Raw genomic sequence first — 23,074 nt, forward strand, 5'->3', positions numbered from 1 at the left:
AGCAGCATTGAATATCTTGAGGATATTCACATCCTACTCCTTGCTTAAACTAAGAGTGCTAATTATACTGATCTTTGATTAAGGCTTTACTCTTCTGATTGTTATTTTCCTGTGTTGGCAGCTTGATAGATACTACCATGTACATTTAAGTGAAATAATTAACTGAACTGGTTTTTCTCCCCTCTGGAAGTATTGTTTATGCTTGCTTCCCCTAATTCCTAGCTTTAAATGGAAGCATTCTATTTATAAAAAAAAATTGGCCACTACGAATTGTAAAATTAAATATTTAGGCACCTTAGTAGAATGGATTAAATGTCAACTGTGTCATCTAATACAAGGAAATATCTATTAAAAATACATTTGATAGTAGATATTTTCTCATAACGCTAAAAAGCTGGGAAACAAAAAATTCTCAGGGTATTGCCAAATTGAAAACCATGCATAATTCAGCACTCAAATTGAATTTTAATCTTTTCATAATGCTTCGGGAAATATTTTATACTTATGAAAAGTAAGGGAGATAAAGAGCATTACAAACCAAATAATTTGTTTTATGTTCAGGCAGAAATTATAAAATGGCTAATAGAAATAGGTTATTTAAATCAGAGATAGGAACAGGAGGCACACTGGACATTACAGATTCACAGCCAAGTTTACATGATTGTTGAAGGAAATTAAAAAATACAGTTAGGAGGAATTCAGGAAACTTTTCATCATAAAAGGGAATAGTGATTCCTTTTAAGATTTGAAACAGGACAAGCTGAAAGAAGCAGCTGCCCCTCAGTAGACACTGCTGCACTTTCTTACAATGGTCTTCCAGAGCACCACCTTGCAACTAAATCACTCCCTGCCCACCGGTTACTGTCGCCTCCCCGAGTGCCTCTTTGCACAAATCACCAGTAAAAAAAATATTTCTTTCAAACCCAAGGACAAAGGGGATTCTCAGTCTGAGACCTATACAGAACAATACTACCAAAATTACTGCCTCTGGATTGGTAGAAGGGTCACTGCCAATAACAAAAAAGCAAACAAAAACCATTACAGTTGGTGTCAACACCAAGAAAGTTTCCAGCAGAAAGAACCAGTACTGGCATTTCATTCACACTGTGAAAGAACAGTGTTTCTTTAGAGATGTAATACAGATGCCCTTCTTAAATTTATTCTGATTCCATAGCATTAGTCAAACTATCAAAGGATATCTATCCTAAGGACAGATATAAAGGACTATTTGATTCATAAGTAATCCCACACCCCACACAGTTTGGCTCAATAGGCCTACAAGAAGATATTTATAAAAAAACCAAACCGGTTGTTTCACTGCCTCATCCACTTCAAACTGCTTTGAACTTGCTTGACAGGACACATTTATTATACCTTTCAGGTATATTCTCCCATTCCTCCTCAGTTATCACGACTTGGAATAATTATTTGTTCTTATTTCCTCTTGTAGTTTTGTACTGTAGTCTTGAACTTACACACAAGGCAATTCTTCAAACTACAAGATAAGTCTTTGGCAGCGGGAAAGGATATCTACCCCTTCTTCAGCTTTGTGGCCCACATATTTTCGAGGTCTCCGATGTGCAAACCAACTTTTTCTACATGTTGAGCCTGGGGGAAGAGCTGAGATCTGGGTCCCTGCTTCATCCAGACTATCCTGCAGATGAGAATGCCAAGGTAAACACTTAACTGTAGGTTTGTAGGGAACAACGGACTTCAAAACCAGGACACCTATTTGAATTAACAGTGTCCAAGATTTCCACATCGTGTACTTGCCACTCATCCTGACGCAAATCCCAATCATGCTTGGATATTACTGCTGGTTTCAGCAGATGGCTGCACATTCGGAAGAATGAGTCATGGTGCTAACAGAGTTGGCAAAAAAAAAAAAAGTTTATTTCTCTTTACTACTTCTGCTCATTTTCAGCCACAATGAAGATCCTGGTCTCATATCAGTGATAAAAATTAGCTGGTTTGCTGCAGCAGTTGATTCATTTTGCTTCATAGGTAATTGCATTTTGTTTGATAGTCAATTTTTCAATTCTTCAAGGGCTTGAAATTAGGAAGATAAGGTCCATCAGGAAAGTTAGCCCCTACTTGCTGAGCACAGGAAGAAGGTTATGCAGTAGAAATATACCATTTTTACAGATGAGACTGGGAAAAAAGCCAAAGAACTGCTGTCAGCATTTCAGTAGAAGAAATGAAAACTAGATTCAGAACTTGAGTCATCATTAACAGAGCAGAGGGTTCAAACAGGTCTTTAATATTTAATTCTATATGTATAATTTTAAATCCATTACACTTTTGATATTTGCAGATCTAACAGTCATTTATTTGCTGCACTAACATGGCCACAATCATGAAACAGAAGATGAAGTGCTATTCCAGAAAAACTGGAGAGGGAGGGAAGGTGGTTGGGAATTTTGGCTCAGATCATATTTTTAGCTGTTTCTATTTCTCGAGAGCAGTTGGGATGGTCAATTTTCCCAAAACAGCACTATTTTGAGTCACGTACTTTAGACAGACCAAAAATGAACATTGGCATATATTACTATTATTTGTTTTTACTCATTAGTGTTCTAAAACACTGAGGCTGCTTTATGTATCAGTGAAACAATTACTTCCCCTTGGAAACCAAGGGGCACATTATTTAATTTAGCCACAGAACTGAGCTTTTGGAGCTGTCCAGTCTTTTGAGCAATCAGATCTATTAACAAAAATAAATAAACCCCCCCATTTCCTCCCCTTATGTCTGAAAAGAAAGGATTCACTGAAGTCACAGCATGTGGCCTATTATTCCTGTCAGTTGTATAGTAAATATGAGACCTCTTAATAAATCAGTTAGAAATACCTGCAAAAGAGCTTTTTGAAACAAAGCTATTTTCCTGAATAGAAGGGAGAGTAAACTAGAAAAAAATTATTGGCCAGACCCATGTGTGTCTTAATGGACCAGATCCAAACTGCATTCACTTTTTTCAGTAGATCAGCAAAAACTCATGCCAGATGAAACTCTGACTTGTTATCATTTCAAACAGATCTCGTCCATTTTCTTAACAAACTGAAGTTAATCCATTAAATGCACAAATGGCCTCTAGACTCTTCCAATGTAAAGAATTAATAGTGTTTTCATGAAAGGATCTTATTTTTCTGTTCTGAAAAGCATTCCTGAAGGAAGGAACAGAAAGCATTACTGTAACTGTCAGTAGGTGCAACATTGACAGAGTGATGCTCTGCAGATGTGTGTCAGTGCACGTCAAAGGGGGGTACTGGCACGAGGTTCTAGTGTTAGTGATGAGATCACTTAGATCAGAATTCCTATGACAACTACAGTACTGTGTGACAAGGAAAAAAAAAAAAGGACAGGAAAACAGACCATAAATACACCCACATATTTATCTGTGGTGTAACTGAAAAGGCAGCTTCCATTTAACTTTAAAAGCCTACCAAATTAAATTAAAACTACATTGTCATCACCTATGATTACAACCACTATGCCTAGAAACAGGAAAAAATAGAAAAACCCTTTGTGTATAACCTCTTGGTGTACAAAGAATGAACAGCTGAGATTACTCTGTCCCCTACACGAAGGGCTCAGCATCCAGCACATGCCATTCCATGGAGCACTGCAGCTCACAATGGACAGTTCTAATGGACTGATTACAACTGGAATAATTTGATAGACAACAGAGCATGAGAATTGTGTCTTTAAGTTCTATTTCAAGTGCAGACTGTGATAAATAAAATGGCAAGAAATCTAAAATTAAATGCTTATCAAGTGGAGCCAATTGAAAAATTTGCAATAAGCCATAAGAGGCAAACACCCACATTTCAGGATTGTTCTACCTCTTACAAGTGTCTACAGGAAATAAAATGCTAAGAATTTTTTGTTTAAGGAAATAAATATACACAGACACATATTCTTTATATATATACTTATAGGAAGCTGATGTACATGCCTGTACTTTTGACCAGTTTGGACAGGGCCCTGAAACTGAAGCAAGTGTGGTATTGAAAATCATAGAAGGCATCTTGCAAAACAAAAAAAGGAACATTCAAGACAGAAAATATTCCAATTAATGTTGGAATATGAAAGAGTAAGGATTACATATATAACAGTCTTCAGGTTCAGCAGCAATTATATTAATAACATTCATTTATTTCAAGAGATTCTTACATGTGGATAGTCACCAAATAATGAGTGGTAATCAACACAGGCATTTAAGTGACTCCCCAAAATCTATGTCAGATGAGAGAATTAAATTTTGATTTCTGAAGTCCTCTGGGCTCTAATTCCTTTAAGAAACAGTTACACATACAAGCCTTTGGTCAAAGAAGAAATTATAAGAATTTATAATTCTTAGAAAAGAACAACATAAAATGAGTGTATGAGAAAACTGGCTGACAGGTGAGGTGGAAACACAAGCTGGCAGATCACAGCCTTTCTCAGTCAATTCAAGAATGTGTTGACAACTAATGGAAGAGAGGGAAGACTCCTCTCTTTCACTCCTTTTCTAAGTTGTTTCCATTGTCATCAGCAAAACAGCACGTAATGGCTTAAGTGCAGAATACTGAAATATTAATTCCTGTGCCCTAGTTTTATGCTCTGTGCACTCTTCTGAAGTGTGATAAGTTACTTATTTTGGTTGCCTGATAAAAAATTGATCAATTCTGGCCAGTGGAAACCTCTTAAAAAGTCTGGTTTTACTCAAGTGTAAACTCAGAAACCAGCACCGCAAAGCAGCTTTGGTGCATTCAAAAAGCAGAAAAGCACAGTGCAATATCACACATGAGATACAGTTTTCAATAAATTATACTGAATTATAGTAATTCTCTCAACGCAAAAGATTATAAAGTCTGAAAATTTTACACAGATGAAGACAAACTCGGAATAAATATTATAACACTCACAAAACTACCTGAAGCGTTCTGTGTATTCAGGCTACTGTTTCCCAGAGTTTACCTACTGATTTATCAATCTCAAAAATTAATTATAAGCCAAGATCAGTACAGCTGATTTCCCATTAGTTTTAGGAATAACAATGACTCAGTTTTCTCTTTTTTTTATTCAAAGCTGAATGCCCAGTTTTAAATCTGCTTTCACGTACCTTCTGATGCTTGGATTTTTCCATGTTTATTACAGGAACAGAGTTCAAAATCTCATATTTTCATAATAAAAGTGTCCCAGAATGACTTAATAAAAAGTTGGTATTATTTATGTATGGTTTGGACTTGCAATTTAAAGTCAGTATCTTCTCTTATTAAGAGTCATTCTCGAGGGTGAGCATAAGAACTACCTTCATCTTCAGTAGAACAATTTCAAAAACTGGCCTAGGAAGTTGTATGCTATTTTAAACAAAGTAGTTGTACTTTAGTCTCTTACTGAGGATTACACACTAATTCATCCAGAAATTGCACTGTGGGCAAAGTATTACTGATAATTCCCATTCAGCTAAATTACAGTGAAAACTTTACTGCCTTGGCTTCCTCATGGCAGTGTTGTCCTCCTAGAAGGTGATCATTAAAAATCCCAAAAAGCCTATGGCTCCAGATGCTTCACCCAGTCATTCAATGCCTTTGACCCAGTGTTATTTCAAACCTTAGCAAACCTTCTTATGGTGAATCAGTTTAAAATCTGCGAAAACAATTAAAACACCACCATATTTTAAGATGGTCTATAGCTTTCTAGCTTTTAAAGAGTTTATTTGCAACCTTTAAATATGCTTTCAGCGTTATTATTAGTTTTCTTATTCTAAAAATTCTCTTGCTGTTCTGAGAAGTTGTTCTTTTTTTGCTTTTCAACTCTTAGGAAGTTAGGCCACCACCTCTACACCTGCATAGTTACAGCATTAGGACAGACACACATGGAAGTGTTCATCCCTGAGCAGTTTATTCCTTCTCTTCTATGAATATAACATGATATTGAAATAAAAACTAAAAAATAAATCAGCACGTGCGGGGGAGGGGGGGGTATTTCTGTATCTAATTCTGCCCAAAGCCACAGTCACTGGCAAGAAAAGTTCTAACGAAGTTTACTTTTACCTGTAAAACCATAGCAACAAACAGATTACACACGGACTCAGAGAAAGCTGTCATTTTTCTGCTGTGCTATCACATGCACATATAAAAGCACACTTTGCAATGATCAGCAGGCAGTGCCTTCTACTTAAATCTTGCAGATTAAAGCATAAGACTATTTTGTTTTCAGTACATCAGCTGTGTGTTCAGCCCCATACCCAGCAGCCTTTGGCTTCTGCAGTGACACTGATAATCTGCCATATGTGGCACATCCTATAGCAGCACAGCCCTAGAGAGATTGGACCGAGATCAACAACATTGTTTGTTGTAAAGGGCATTGAGAATCTGACAGATGGCAACAGCTGGGTCAAATTCGATTCAAGGGGGGACTTTTTAATCAGAAATTTTATACAAAGCGTATGGGGCTTTTCATGGCATATGATTTCTCCCTCATTGCACACGATTTCCGCTGCCTTTCATGATGCTGTTCCGAGTGGGCAGTTCCCACAGAACAGCCAGTTTCCACAAATAAGGACAGCACTGAACTAGCATAAATGGATAAACGTTCATTTAAGTCAACAGAGCTGCATAATTTTGCCCTTTGGCCTACCTATAGTTTCAGTGAAACGCTGCAGAGGTGAAGCCCTGGGAGAAGAGGCCACACAGAAACACAGCTCTCAGCTCCAATGGAGTTGCCAGCTGGGGTGCAGAAGCTTTGCTGTCCTAAATACCATGTTCTAGTCCAAAAACACCTAGAAGCTGATGCTAAATTACTGTCATCCTTTCAGTTCTGGCATGCCTATTCATTATAGTGTTACAGTGCATTTGATTTCTGTGCTCTGGATTCCACATCAAATACGACGTTAGCTCTCCCTGCCTTCATTCACAGTGTTTTCATTAGCACACCTGGAAGCTCTCCAAGGCAAGCATCAGTGAGAAGCTGAAGTCTCATCAGAAATATCCATTAAATCTGTCACATGTACTAACAAATCAATCAAGCCCCAATGCACCTCTCAAAAATTTTTTGAGCGGCTGGTTAAAAAGTGACCCACCTGACTCAAACTTTCCAACAAAACACTCTGGGCCTGACACACTGTGGTTATTATATCCACTGCTGTAGAATAGCAGTTACTTAAATTTCTTCATCATATAACAGAAATAACTTGATTTTAAATGCCTGAATTAAATTTAAATTTAATTAATAATTCTAAATGAATGAGTTAAATTTAAATATAGTTTTCTTATGGAGATTAATTTCTATAATAGGTTGGTACTTGCTCTCATTTGTTAATCCAAACTATTTTCCTGTTGTTTTAAAACTAATCTAAAAAGCAAGTAAGTTATAGTCCGTTATGATTTTTAAAAATTAAGGAACAAATCAGAAATTTAAAAATTCAACTCACATTTTCAAAGGTAATGTAAGTCTGTTTTGCCATAGTTATGTTACCTTGCTAATTGGCACACCAATAAACTGGAGTCACTTTCAAACAAGTAACTAATAGTTATCACTTGGAAGAGCTAGTTCTTTTTCTCTCAGTCTTTGTTATTATTCTCTCAATCTTTATTTTCTAATCTTCACAGAAGAGACAATGCTATAAGTGAGGGAATTGTTCTGTGATGCGAATGAGTTTATTACAGAAGTAGTGTAATACAAGTGTGTGTGTGTATATAACAGGCATGTGCTGGATAATTGTGTCCAAAAGATGCTATTACAGCACAGAAATTTTAAAATCATGTGCATCCTAAATGTCTATAACATACCTACCTATATTTTACGTATTCGTGCCTTCATGGGTTTTCACTAAGAACAGAATGTCTCAAATTCAGGGTCATGGAAGGGCACGACAAACAAATCAATTTACAATCCATTAGACTGAAACAAGATATTGGGAGTGTGGTGGGACCCAGAGGGGCTGGAAAGAGAGCAAGAATCCAAGTGAGACCATGCAGCTATCCAAAGAAAAGGATCAGGGCATCAGGAAGATGACTGAAGCTGTTTAGAGAGTATTGGTTGGTGATTTCACATCATTTAAGCACACCACTATGTCCTCCTAAATTAAACATGCCTGAACCAATTAGCTGGGCAACTCTAATTTGCCATCATGGCAGGAGCAGATGATAATGAGGGCTCTGTAGAACTTGTGACGTGGCAGATCTTGAAATAGTGCAAAAGATTCAGCAGATGATATATTCAGTTTTCTCAAAAACTTCTGAACTCTTTTTTTTCTGATTGTCATCCCCCTTGTGATGAAGGAGGCAACAAAGCAAAAACATCTTAAATTATCTCCACTGTCCTCTCTGCACTGCCTTTCAGTCTGAGAAACAGGAGTCATCCTGACATCAGAGAACATGTAAAATAAGACAAAGACTTGGTCCATTTAATACAAAAGCATCAGGTTTCACTTATAAATGAAAAGGTTGTTTCTGAATCACTAAACAAAATTCCTGTGCACTAGTCCAGTGTCGCTGGCAAAGAACCCAATCAGTGTTGATCCTAAGAGATTCTCCAGATAGCTGGAATAAGGTTAGGTATTTCTAATTGCCCCATTATTTTTGCTTGGGACTGTGTTTTCAATTATAAATGTATTAGATTTGATACTCCTAGCCAGCATGCAGATTCATGTCCTTTGGAACTATTATGGTGTAAGTTTTTAACCAGTACTCCAGAGCAATGGGCACTTAGATGACATTTGGGTGTCACTGTGGCAGAACACCTTTCAAAAGAAAGTTTTATAGTATTTAACATGGGACAAAGAACATACCAAACTGGCCAAAGGGATATTCCATACTGTATGTGTATAAACCAGGGGGAAAGATGGCAAGGGGCTGCAGCTCATGAACTAACATTGGTTATCACTTGGATATTCTAATTCTGTTATTATCTTCTTTCCTTTTCTGTTCCTTTAAACTGTCTTTAGCTCAACCCACGAGTTCTCCATGTTTTCCCTGATTCTCTCCCCAGTCCCATTGGGGTGGGGGAGTGCAGGAAAAGCTGTGTGGTGTTTAGCTGCCTGCCAGGTGAAACCACAACAAGATCAATAGAACATAAAAGGTCAGAAGGGAGATTATGTGCAGTAAAAAGTCCATTATATATATATAATAAAATCTTTCCTGTAAAAAGCTATTTAAAATTAAGAGTAAATTAATATATTGCATTTAACATGAAACAAAGACAGATGTCCAACAGCATGACAAGTTTGAATCCCTACCAATCTCTTGCAAAACCTCCCCTCCAAAAATTTTCACACAATGACAGTTAACCAGAAAATTAAGTCCCACTGGTAGCCAAAGTTCCCAGATGAATCAATTCCGGATAATATAGGTTTTTCTTAAAGTAGTATTCAACTATTTATTTAAAGATTACATTGAAAATATTTTAGCATGTTTAACCATTAATTTCATATCTCATAAGCTGCCATATTACTGAGAAGGCTGATATTAGTGTCTACTCATTTTTAATACAATCTAAAAAACATTGGGATAATGACAACTAAACGAGTACTTATATGCTGTCAAGGTTCACAGGAGATGTGGCCTCTGATGACTCTTATGTGATTACAGTCAATCCAGAACTGCTGTACAAGACAATTCAGTCTGGGTGTGAACCCCTGCCAGGGTGTTCACTCACTACCATGTGGTCATTTTGCCCTAAGAGTGAACTGTATGAGTCACTCTGCTGTCAACTGTCTTCAATGTACTTTCTTCTGATTTTTATATGGGTACAAAACACATAAAGAACATTTATGGCTTAGCAGTCACATAAAGTTAAACCACTGGTGTTAAGGATTTTTATTCATAACTAATATTTTATAAGTCTCCATTTTTTTAGTGTATTGTACATAGCTGTACTAGTTGAGAGTGAAGAGAATAGTTTCTATAAAATATTAAGGATCATTTTCAGAAGTACTTTATTTTGAAATAAATAACTCCAATACAAAAGCAAGACTCACACTAAACAGTGAAGTTGAGAATAAACATGCAGATAAAGAACACTGCTGACTTCAGCCAGGTCCCTGCTATGGAGATCCTGCTTCCTTTTCTTTATCAAGTGGCCTTGCAACCCTGACCCTAACCTCTGTAGCAATTTAATTTCTGAATGAAACATCCAAACATCATAAAATCACAGGACCAAGAAAAATCCAAGATTGGGGGACCCTAGAAGTTCTCTGGGCCAATGCCCTGCTCAAAGCAAAGGCATCTGTGAGCTCAGGTTACTCAAGGTTTCATCCTCCTGGGAAACCTTTAAGGATGGAGGTGGCTCAGTTTCTCCAAGCATCCTGGTCCAGTCTTTGACTGTACTAGTGAAAAAGATCTCCCTTATGTCCAATCTGAACCCCTCTTCTTTTAAGTCCTATCTGTCTCTCCTCCTGGCTCCACTTCATCAATCCCCTCCTCGTAGGTGTGGTGAGGCTTCTGCTTTATTCCCTGCAAATTGTCTGTTCTCCATGCTGAACAAGTCCAGTTCCTTCAGCTTCTCCTCATGGGCATGTGCTACAGACCCCTGACCGATCTCACTATGATGACTTCTATACAAAAACAAGCCCATTTACTCCTATGAATTAATATTTAAGTTTTGTTTTGTGAATTATAGATAAATAGTGATCACTGTAGTCATGAGCTGACTTCCATTTTCTGTTCCTTGGATTTCACGTTGTACAAAATTTGCACAGTGCACTTACAGAAAATCTCTCATTCAGGAAGTGTGGAATAAACAGTCTACAAATAAACAAAGCCTCAAAATACAAAAAAATCAAAAGAGAAAAGCAAATCTCAGCTCAAGATCTAGTTAACTACTATATTTTACCTGCAAAGGCCAACTACCTGAATGAAATAGATATATATATTTTATATATTTTATATAGCAGAATACCTAATAAGAGAATAATTTATTTTGGTTTTTAAACCAACTTGAAGTGTCTTTTATACAGACAGTAAATGTAAGATGCAACACCATAAAAAATAAGAGAGGCAAATCATTTAGGAATAAAGGTAACTTACATCTCCCTTCCTGCGAAGTGTTTCAAACTGAAAGAGTAGGTTCAGATTAGGTATGAGGAAGAAATTCCTGACTGTGAGGGTGGTCAGGCACTGGCACAGGTTGCCCAGAGAAGCTGTGGATGCTCTGTCTCTGGAAGTATTCAAGTCCAGTTTGGACAGGGCTTGGAGCAACCTGGGTTAGGGGAAGGTGTCCTTGCCCATGGCAGGGGATGGAATGAGATGACCTTTAAGGTCCTTTCGAACCCAAAGCATTCTGTAGTTCTGTGATTCTCATACCCAGTGCAGCAAGAGTATATGTGACTGTGTAATAGCTGAAATAAGGATCCTGACAACCGAATATACCAGATACACTTGACTGTGTCTGGTATTTCCACACGATGTAGCTATATCAAAGCCATCCAGCCTCTCTGGATTTGCAGATATCTTAAAATGTAGGCAATTAATTTTTTTAAGTCCCTTGAAGCCTGCTTTAACAAAATTGCATGGAATGAAAGCCAAACAAAACCTAGATATTTTATTAGCCCTGTTGTTCTTAATATGTCTCCTCAGAAAACCCAGTCAATTTTTACAGCATTTCTCTCAGTTCTCCTTGCTGCCTCACTGTATCTCAGTGGGACCAGTACCATTCACAACATCCCTGTGACATTTCCCTACACATGTAACGTGATTAAGAAAATACTTGGTTCTTTACATCATGTGTTATCATCATAAACAATTGGGTATTTTATTTCTTGATATTAAATCCATAATGGCCAAGAACAAACACAGATCTATTCAACAACAAGTATATCTAATTTGTTCTGCATTTTTAGAACAAAACAGGACATATTTAATTTCTTCTTTGCAAAACAGAACCCCAAGACTAAAGAAACTACTTTTTAATTTTGAGAACCAACAACCTTAAACACTTCTCCACAACGCATCCTATCTCAGCAGTCTTCAACGTTTTTGTAAGAATACACTTCCCCACTCCACTATTTGCCAATAGTTTATCTTCCTGTCTCTGCTGTGCCTCAGTAATGCATCTGCCTGAGCAGCTGGGAGCTGTGACAGCCAGAGACAGAGCTGTGTAACCATATTGATGGGCATCTCTGGCACGACTGTTCACTCGGGTTCAACACCCACACTAATCCAATTGTTACACCTACTAAAAACATACTACACACCTATTTCACAAAAGATTATGGAACAGAAGACAGCAACAGCTGAGAACAGCAAATTCTCCTTGTGCTTGGTGCTGCACTCAGACTGTTCAGGGCTCTGTGATCACTGAGATAAAAGCACTTACAAGATTTTTTTTTTTATATACAATCTAAACACACAAGAAAAAGGACAGTAGAGGAAACCACAGACCAGGAAAACAAATTGGTTTGACCCATTTCACACAGCCAGAAACAGGACAATTGAGTAGAAAATCAATGACCTAAACCACCTGTCCAGAGTTTGAATTCTTTATATTCTCCTTCCCACTTTTGCTGAAAGTAAAAGTAGCATCACATGAAAGTAGCATCACATACATTTTTAAGGCTGCCCTAGCATGCAAAGGGATCAACAGCACTTTGAGGCTATTGAGAGTATCTGTTCTGTTCTAGAAAAATAACTTTTTTTTTCAAGTTGGGAGTGAAAAATAGCAGGTTTAAAGGAAAGGGGAGTTTCTTAACTATTATTTCCACAAGAGAATCATTGGCCAATTAGCACAAGAAACTCTAAAGATTAAATAGTTCTCTATTTAGGCTGTTCTTTTAAAATGTTTTTATTATTTAGAAACCATTACAGACAAGTGTCACGTCCCTGCTCCTTACACTGACTCAAGTAGGTCCATTCTGAGGAATACATTTCAAAGCCTTTTGATTTTATTTTTAAAGCAAACTGGAATCCTGTGGTGTCAATTTTGTTGCAGTAAACTTTTAAGTGATGAAAATTTCAAGTTCATTTGTTACATTACTAACACTTCATGGTATTATAATCTATTTTTTTAACACTTCATAGTATTGTAAATTATTTGTCTAAGTCTGTATAAATAATGCTTCATGCCTTTACAAGCAATCTATTATAATATTTATCATCATTCACCTAAGAACATGACAACACAGGAACACACACAGAGAAGGAAATATTTATGTAAAGAGACAGACATCACTGAATTAATGGAGAGACCATGGAAGGGATGAAAGCGTGAAGGCAGATATTAGAGGGGAATTTGCATTATTTGACTCAGTTGTTTATTCCTTCCTTGAGCCCTCTCACTACTTCTTTCAGCCCTCCCTCCGAGAGACCTTTATGTTACTGTAGTACTGAAAGTAGAGATGGGCACAGCTAAGGAATTCTCAGGTTGACATACTTTTGAAAGCAAAGATGAACAGGTCAAGTTTACTACTTCTTGGATATCAAATAATGAAGAGAATCAAACTATGCAAAATGAAAAATTGTACCAGGGGTATCATTCTTGCCTGTTTCAACCTATTCCATGTCCATCTTCATTCCTTGCAGTTATTCTCACTGGCATGATTTTTAAAATAGTTTCATTTATATCAATAAACATTTGAAAATGTTTATTCTACCTGAAATTGTAAACATTGAGGCAGTTATGATATCCACTGCAAGATTAACTACAGAAGCTTTACATTTTTCACCTGCTCACACCTATTTGGCGAGCACTTATTTTAACATATGAGCCTGTTCAAACCTAAGGCAGCCCTCAATGTATCACTCAAACCAGAGTAAGAGAACTATTCCTCACCCTTTTTATCTCCAAACAGATGTACTTCCTTTGCCGTCCTTCCTCTAACATTCAGAATTTAAAGTCATTAAGGAAACTTCTTTGATTTTAGAGAACAGCTAAGAAGAGTAGATTCCTCGCTTAACTGTATAGCAAAAATAACATCTCAAAGCAAGTTACAGACTTAATTCACTCCAAAACATTCCATTACAGAGAAAAAAAAATTGTTAAAATAGTGTCTCAACAAAATAAATTATTTTCTGCAGCTTTTAAAATGTTTTCCTGAAAATAGACAGGTAACGAAAGTAGTTCATTGAAATAAATGACTTCAAATTTCCACTGCAGCTTCAAGCACATTGTTCACAGTGTACTTTTTAACTAAGAGCAATGGTACTCAGACAGAAAGGCTTCATTATTTTCAAAGAAAGAGTGTGAGACAAAATCTACATCCATAGTCAGAGCAAAATAGCAGCTACCAATGTTTGGACCTATAGGCTTAGCAATTCCAGTACTTCCCACTTAGGTTTATCTCTAGTATTCTGAACAGCCCAGAAGTTTATTAACTCACATTATTTTCCTGGCAACATCAGTTATAACTTGTTCGAACAAAACAGTGTTTTACTTAAATGCTTATTTAGTACAGTTCGTGCCAGATTCTGTCCCTGTCCTATTGTGCAAGTTTGCATATCCACAGTAAAATCCTGCTCTATTTTTCAAAAGATCACATTTTATTTACAAAGAAAATGACTCAAAACCATTTCCAATTTATTTCAAATCAGTATTTTCCATAAATAGTCCTAAAGTCCAAGTGATTATCAGACTGGAATTAGGTGATTATGCTACTTCTTTCTTTCTAGCTTCAAGTAATTTAACATATTTAGGTGTAATAAAGTTTATCTCAATGTTCCCATTCATTATTCATTTAACCTGCCAAAAGCAACTTCCATTCACTCTCCACGCATTTAGGTCTCATTTTCTTCCTAACCAATTACTCCTGCAATGACAGACCACTTAGCAGCTCCTAAAAGCTCCATTAGAACAGCCTGAATACTCGAACCTTTAGTCTCCTATGGAGACATTGACGTTGCCTACTATTATTTCACTACTGAAAAAGTGACTAAGAAAAATAATCAAACTTACATGAAACTTCAAGAACAAAAAATAACCAAAACCCAAATCCCTCATCTCTGAACTTCAGGGACAAACCAACAGAGGTCACTGTCAAAGTGATTGATTTTTTTGGTGCATTCTAAATCTGAAACTTGAGCATGTATTACTCTACCTTTACTGGACAAGGAGCAGCATCCCCTAGACCAAAACCAGCATCTCTGGACCTGATTGTGATATTGCCAATCTTCTATTTTTCCTTAGGTTAGGATCACTATGAAGAGATTCTTTTTTTGCCTTTGAAGGTTACATCCTTAACTAATTAAGCTACATTAATAAATGTAAACTTCAAAAATAGAAGTCAAAAAATTATTAAAAAAACTTTTAGAAAAAACTGCAATACTCCATGGCTTCACTTGAAGTTCAGATTTTTTGATCATGCATAGTTTTCACAGAGAAATATTTAACACCAGTTAATTCTGGGCATCATAAACTGACAGCATGTTTTAAGTCTGGCTGACAGTGAGTTTGAAATTATAATATTCAGAATCACAATTTTTAAATAATTTCTGTATCAAAATTATGTGCCAAATAGATAGTTTCTGTTATTAATGCCACTGCTTATCAATGCAAATAAACAAACGGGAAGGCCAGACAGCTTCACAGTTTGAAGCAGAGAAATGGGATTTTGTTTTCAGCCCCTGGGTGTAAGTGGACTGACAACTACTGGATTTGCCGTGGTGCAGCTGGGAATACACAGTCCTCTGAACTGCTAAAATAACAAAGATGATCTGAGAGAGCTTGTGGTTGCAGCTTGTGGTTTAGTGAATATTCTGACATCCTCCTTGGCTGGTTTTATTGTCTCCTTATTCTTTATAGTGGTTTCAGCAGAGCCAAAATATAGCCAGAGACTGGGACTCCATCTTCAACTGCTTCAGAGACACAGATGATTTGTCTCTGTGGAGGTAGGAACATCTGACCTCGCTTAAAAAGACTATCTACAAATTTATCAAGAGCATAAAAGTAGCTTAAGACGTAGTGGGCCCAACTCAGTGGTTGAATTATCCAGCTTAACCTTAACACATTGCACTCAAATGCAAGTCTGAAAATGGTGACACAGAGATGAGTTCAAGGTAAGAAAGAGCATCCATCACCTCATTGTTCTGAAAGTTTCCCCTTATTTCTGTGCTTCAGGTCTGTATCAGACAGCAGAAGCCCCCTCCCCCCTGTGCTGTTTAAGATGCTCACAGTGCTTTTAGAGAGAAATATAAAAAACTGCTTTGAAAAAAAAAAAAAAGGGAATACTCTGCTCCTCTGCTCTGCCAAGCTATTGTGGATAGGACCAAAACCAATGAGCAAAAACTGCAGTACAGAAAGTTCGGACTAAACATCCTGAAAATCAGTGAGCATGGTGAAGCGTGGAACAGATCGCCCAGGGAAGCTGTTGCATCTCTGTCACTATGGATCTTTAAGATTAGTACAGAAAACTATTTATCAGGAATGACACGGGAATAAAGGGTCCTGCCTTGGGCAGGAGGATGGACTGGAAGCATCGTGAAGTTTCTTTCAGATCTATTTTTGCACAACATTGCTGAGGAAATGTTGTTGCTCTTATTGAAATGCAGATAGCTGTCCTTTCCAAAAGCCTTCCATAATCTTGCAGCATTTTGTGAGGGCTCTTGCTATCACAGAAACAGAATGCTGTCAAATTGATTTAGTGGATCTCACCTTGTTTCCAGTCAAACCACCCCTAAGCCTGAAAGTCAAATCCTTGAAGTGATTACCAGCCTCTTCACCAGAATGTGAGCTGACTGTTGTATGGCTGAGCCTGCAGGTTGGTGTAAGATTAATTGAAGTCACATTCCTTCTTTTGGGTGCATTTTGTTATGTGTTTTTCAAGAGAGATTCCTCTGATGGATTTCCCTAACTGAGATAATAAGCCCATACTGCACCTACACAATGCCTGCAATTTCTTAATGATTTTTTTGTGGAATTTTCTTTAGGTTTTTTGTGGGGGGGGGAGGGGGGTTGACCAAGGAGGTTGGGAGGGTATGGGGAAATGTCTGTGATACCCTGCAAAAAGCTCCAGGCTACTGCGGTGAGTCTAATTATTTTAAAGATCAGTTGTATGTCAACACCAGCGTGTGAAAATCCTTTCCAGGTCAGTACTTGAAAAATTGAAATATGGAAAAACTGTTATTCCTTCTCACACTTACAACTTTACAACGGTATTTTTTCAAGCTTTCCTTCAAAACTAGGCGACTGAAAAATATACTTGCACGGAAAAGAGAAAGTGGGTATGTTTATACCATGCTGATTTTTACATATACTTCAATTATTCACAATAAATTCATAAGATAAAGAGACACCAAAAACCATTTATTGCAATCTTGCAAAAGTCTTCATGCTCCAGTTATGAAATAGGCCTTATGAAATGATCACATTTGACAGCCAGCATTTTCACAGGCACATTTAGTCCTGTTAGTCTCTCCTTAGTCCTTCCTGGAAACACAGCCCTTTCGAGAAGGTAACTGCATAGAAGATTCCTTTTTCTCCTGTCATCACCCTTGATGTTAAAAATTATACAGAGGTGGGAAAAAAAGTGCAGATTATAATAATTTTCTCCTGTGACCACTTGGGTTTGATGTGCACCATAATGTGTATCCTACTAGAAGGGGTTGACAGACTTACTTTAGTAGTCATGGTGATGAAAAAAGCACAGGTATAGGGTAAAATGTTAAAGTTTCCGTAAGAGAAAAAGAAAACACAGTTTACAGTTTAGAGAAGGTCTATGCCACAAGTAACGTTTAAATTAAAAAAATAGGAATAGGAAAATGGGTATGGAAAACAACTGAAAGCACTAAGGGCAGATAAGAACCACTGAATAAAAAATGTGTCTTAATAGCTCAGTTCTGCTGTTGTGCTTAATAACAAAGGGGTTATTCGGTGAAAGATTATTTGCTCAGGTGAAAAATATGAAATGCATAAACTACTTGTGCACCAGGGCAATCAACAGGGGCAAGGTGGTCTGTGCAGTGCTCAAAGCATCCCTGATAATACACAGCTTGGAGTTGGAAAACTAACACCACTTCCAGGCTGAACTTAGAGCCTGTCCTGGTTCCTGTAAGCCAGAGCTGTACAGCAGAGCTGTGCTTTCCTGCCTGGAAAGGACAGTGCAATCCCACTATCTGCTAGGACCTGCTGTGGGTAGTGCACATCTTGTCTCCAGCCCTGGGGAGCACAGTGCCAGGCCATCTGCAGATATCCCTCACTGTGGCTCCCAAAGCACAATGCAGATTACTTGGAGACAAAGCCTCAGTGAGACTCAAAATCTCCAGTGAGGCCCCTGAGCACTCATTTTGACATGCCAGACTTTCTGGCTTGAGATTACTGCTCCTCCTTGCTGGAGATCTCCTGTCTTGGCCATAAGGACTCCCTACCCTTCCTTCCACAAGTCAAGCATGGATCCGAAAGGACTACACCCTCACTAGCAAGATAAAAATATGGAATAAATAACTACAAATAATAGTAAATGTACAATATAAAGATGCATTTCGCCTACCATGACCTGTCATATCTTTCAATGATAAACACTGTAAATTTCCCTAAACCTGTCCCGGATGGAAGAGGAACACTTAAAAGGGAGTAAACTAAGAAAAGAAGAGAGATCCACATAACATCTGTCCATACAACATCCAGGTATATATTCAGGTATCCCCCAGGAACATCAGCCTCGTGGTTATCTCGATGTGCTTCCTGTTAGTTCCATTTTGTTTCTTCAGAACTTAAGCACATGTGCAAAGTGAAAGGATATACAGCAGCTGGGTTGGGGTTTGGTTGGTTGGTTTGGGATTTGGGTTTTGTTTTGGTTTGTTGGAGGGACTCATTTGTTCAAGGAGATCTAAGTAGATATCTCAGCAGAAACCAAAAACTGCCCTGATATATTGTTGAATCTGGGCCTACTAAAAAAACCCAAAACAACAAAAATGCAAAATGTTTCTAAACACTATATTTCTTTTCTTCTGCAATATTTGGACAAAATACTGAAAATATTAACAGAGTGATGGTAAAGGAACTGCTGGAGCTCTGATTCTGTTACAATGGAAGACTGATATATTATACTGTACAAAAAGTTTTTCAACAGTTAAACAAAATATGGCCATAGAAGATATACCACGTTACCTCACTATCAAATGTACAACTACTGAATATTGTTACTGTTGTAGCTGTATCTGTTTCAGCTTTCTCCTACTAAATACATTAGAGAAATTGAATTTTCCATAAAAACCTACAATGAAATTAATGATATTATGAAACCAAATAAAACTACATGATACTAAAGCAGAAATTAAAAGAGAAATAACAAATTCCTCCAACAATTTAAAAAGGCAAGAGTGTTTAAAAAGAAGCAGATGTTTTTCTAAACATGTAGGGAATCCAGGCGCTTCAAGGGAATTAAGGGTTCAATAAGTACTTTATCATTGCAGATCACTAGGCCAAATGTACAATATTATCTGGAAGTGAACCATTAATATCAGGGAATACACAGAAAGTATTTTCCCATCTAGACACTTCTTATAATATAAATAATTCAAATCAATAAACAAAGACAAATTAAAATACTGTCTAATGTAACAACGTAATCACATAAGCCAGTCTAAGTTCAGTACTTCAAAGGATGATTTCCTACATGAAAAGTAAATCACTGCTTAATGAAAAACGTGTTGATTCTCCCAATGTAAAAAGTGAAGAAAATAATTAGGCTACCAAATTCCCAGTCAGCACAGTTTGCAGTGTCAGTGAAAACAGCATGATTATCGTTCCTTTTAAGGATCCCAGGGGAATGAAAGCAAAAGAACATCCTTAGAAATAGAAAAATTAAAAAAAAAAAATTAAAAAAAATAAAATGAAAAGGGCATCTTTTCACTAGGAATCAATCTTCATTCCTAAATAGCTGTACCTGAAGATTTCACAGATAGGTTTAATTTAGCAAGGGTTTCATCTAAGTTTATATTATTGTTCAACACAAACATTTGGAAGAATGACTTGCACACGCATGTGAAAGTTACCAATATAACACAAAAGTGGTCTCAAATACAATACAGAATACTGCTTGTCATTCAAAAATAACTTGGAAACAAGCATTTTTCCTCAGCTACAAAAAGTAATAACTAATTTAGGACACCTTATCCTGCACATCTTTGTATGAAGTGACCCCGCTTTAAATTTTAATTAGCACCTCCCAGTTCAGGGCTGGCTGTTTGTGTTTGAATGGACACTGATTATGCCTCTATTAGCAAATAACTCTGTGCCACAGGAAGGGATCAGTAGACAAAAGGGTTTCATACCAAGGTTGCTATACCAATATGCACAAGCTATTTGAGGCTTTTAACTCTGACTAAATAAAGCTCCCTCCACTGAACATTCCCAGTGCATGAGAAAGAAAAGGGTTCTGTGCAACAAAGAACCATGGGGCACTGTGAGTCACAAACAAATCTTGATATTACATTGCAGTTCAATATATAAAAAACATTTGTGAATCCCTCTTTGGCACGGTATGGATTGATGTGAGTATGTGCTTTTGGGGAAAATGTCTAATAACAGTTCTTTCATGATGCTGTAAAATGCTGTTTGGGCCAAGCACTTGGACTTGCTGCTTACTGAGCATGACTGTACTCCATAAGAACAAGGATCCTTATCTTACTAGTCCCTTTCCTTATATGAGGAACACTCAGGCAATAGCATGTTTTTGACAACTGCATCTTTTGAGGATCTTCAAAACAGCTGTCAAGCCTCACTATTCTCCTTCTTCTTCAAAAAGAAGAAAATAGAACAGGGAATTTAAAAGAAAACTTACTTCACATGCAAAAATACTCTATTCTGCTTAAGGAACTCATAATATGACAGAATAAGTGTCAGGAAAAATAGACTTAAAACAGATGAAAACTTCCGTACGACACACATCTGTCATGCAGCAACCTGAACAAAAATCTTCAAAAACACCATTAAAATTTCTGTCCAAGCCTTGACAGTTATAAAGTACTCACACAGTAACACATGATTTGAGCAACTTTAAATATTTGTCACACAGCTTTTCCACAGCCAGGGAGAAGAATAGGAAGAGAGAAAGCAGGGGCTGTTATTCCTGAACAAAATGAACTACTTTAGGCAACTATAATGACTCATTTCTATAATGGGAAACTCAAATTTAATTACAGAAATATTGTGGTTTTTTAAAAAATGTGTTGATAGTGGAAGCCTGCTGTATTATGCTGTTAATAATCTCTTTTGTCTTGAAACAAATGAGCAGACACATCCATTGTAAGAGACACCTCATTTCAGGGTCTGTGGGCCAATGGTCAGGTCCTGAGTACTCAGACACAGCCTTTACATGTTCTTCACAAGTCCTTCAAATTACATTATCTCTGCACTGCAAATCCCATCCTTAAAATGCTAATAAATTCATGCTACAATCCATAAGCCCAAGTGCTGCTGCCAGAGTATATTCCTACCTGCAAAGGGAACAGGTGCATCTTTGTCCAAAGCAACAAGGGGAGGATCCAAAATTACAGTGTCATTGTTCTCGGTTATGATTCCGTGGTAAGATGTCTCAATCCAGGGTTTGTGTTTGTTCACTGGAAGAGAAAAAACACGTCTAATTAATTTGGTTTGTGTTTTACATCCATTTAGCTCATTTTATTTTTAAAGAGAAATTATTTAACATATGCCCAATATCAATGTTATCACTTAAAAGCCACTAAAAAAAGCCCAAAGTACTTCATAAACATTCAAATATCAAAACAAAGTGACGTGTATTGTACTGTAATTCATTGACAAGAAAAACACTTACAGACATCCCTCCAATTAAGACACCAAAAGCAAAACACAATTTTCAAAGTATTTTTAATGTGTTGTCAATTGTCAGACATAATTAGGGTCAGACACTTTTGAAGGAACTGCTTCCAGTTGCAAAGCTCCGATGCAAGAGAAAGTACAACCAGAGAAACTCAACTCAACAAGTCACAAAGCCAAGAGAAGGCAAGTGGGAACATTTCACTCTTGATCAACTTCTCACTTTATTTTTGGAAAAATATCTAAAATTACTTTTGTGTTCTGCATATCATAGACAAAAAATAAACTTCTACATTTAAATCACTTTTATCAAAGCCTCCACCTTTTTCATTTATGAAAACCAGCTTTACTTATGCTTAAATGGGATCTCAAGTTTTTCTAGAAAAATCTGTCCTTCAAATTCAGATCTTGAACATTTGGATAAATCTGGTCTTGACATATATAGGAAGATCACACAAAAAGACACTTTAAGGAGAGGATACCCCACTTATCATCATATTGTCTTATTCCTGAACCTCTTCCATGTTCATCCCTCTCACCATCCATCTAATATTTTTTGGTAAGTATAAAGACACAAAATAAAAAGGAAGGGGAAAATGTAAGAGGCTTAGCTTTGCTATGCTTATCCTTTTCTTCTTGCAGCCACAATCTGAATGTTCTCTCTTTGGAGCTCCTACATAAGTAACACAATGGTGATAGCTAATCAAATTGCAATTTGAAGGATGTTCTCCCCCAGGCAGGAGGGAGCACTGCACTAAGGAATATCTACCACATGGACATCAAACTCAGCTGTAAAGTAATTTTTGTACCTATTATTTAGTTGTGTGTACCAAATGCTGAAGAAAACATCTGGTGAGTTAACAGAATTCACTTCAAAGACAGAGAGTTTCTCACTTAAAGAGAAAAAAATTGAATCAGAAGGGGTTATTTTAAATAACGAAACATTACGAAACCAAACAAAATCCACACACACAACCCTAAACTCTTTCCTGCCCTTTCTTGTGTAAAACCCCAAATATCAATGAGTTTCAAGTTTTTTTCCACAGTTTCTTCCTTGTGAAGAAAGTAGCAAAATCCACTATGATAACAAAGGGGGCTCTGGCCTCAGGCACAGACCTGGGCAATTAACAAATTATTATGTACACTGGATATCTGGCAAAAGCCAACAAATACATTTATGGCAAACTGAAGTTCATTCTCTTTCTTTCTTTCTTTCTGCTTTGTTTAATCCTTAGGACATGGTGGACATTATTTTATATTCTAGTACTAATATGGCAACTTTGAGTTCATTTCTATGTTGCAATGTATTTTCTTTCAGAAGAAAGCACACTTAGCTTCACAGTGGTTGGTTCTGCCCATTTTTGCAATAACTAAGCAACAGGAAGA

At 37.0% G+C, this 23,074-nt stretch overlaps 1 protein-coding gene across 1 annotated transcript in view; it reads right to left on the minus strand.

The window, feature by feature from the left end:
* The window catches only part of CLSTN2 (calsyntenin 2), a 197,977-nt gene extending 176,506 nt beyond the window's left edge, over nucleotides 1-21,471 (minus strand). Inside the window, exon 1 of the mRNA XM_027650645.1 lies at nucleotides 21,349-21,471. The gene's annotated coding sequence lies outside the window, so the exon portion shown is untranslated. The remainder of the gene's footprint in view (nucleotides 1-21,348) is intronic.
* Nucleotides 21,472-23,074: the final 1,603 nt, after the last annotated feature.

The sequence above is a fragment of the Corapipo altera genome, unplaced genomic scaffold (assembly GCF_003945725.1).
Source record: "Corapipo altera isolate COAL_440 unplaced genomic scaffold, ASM394572v1 54, whole genome shotgun sequence".
Taxonomy (NCBI): domain Eukaryota; kingdom Metazoa; phylum Chordata; class Aves; order Passeriformes; family Pipridae; genus Corapipo; species Corapipo altera.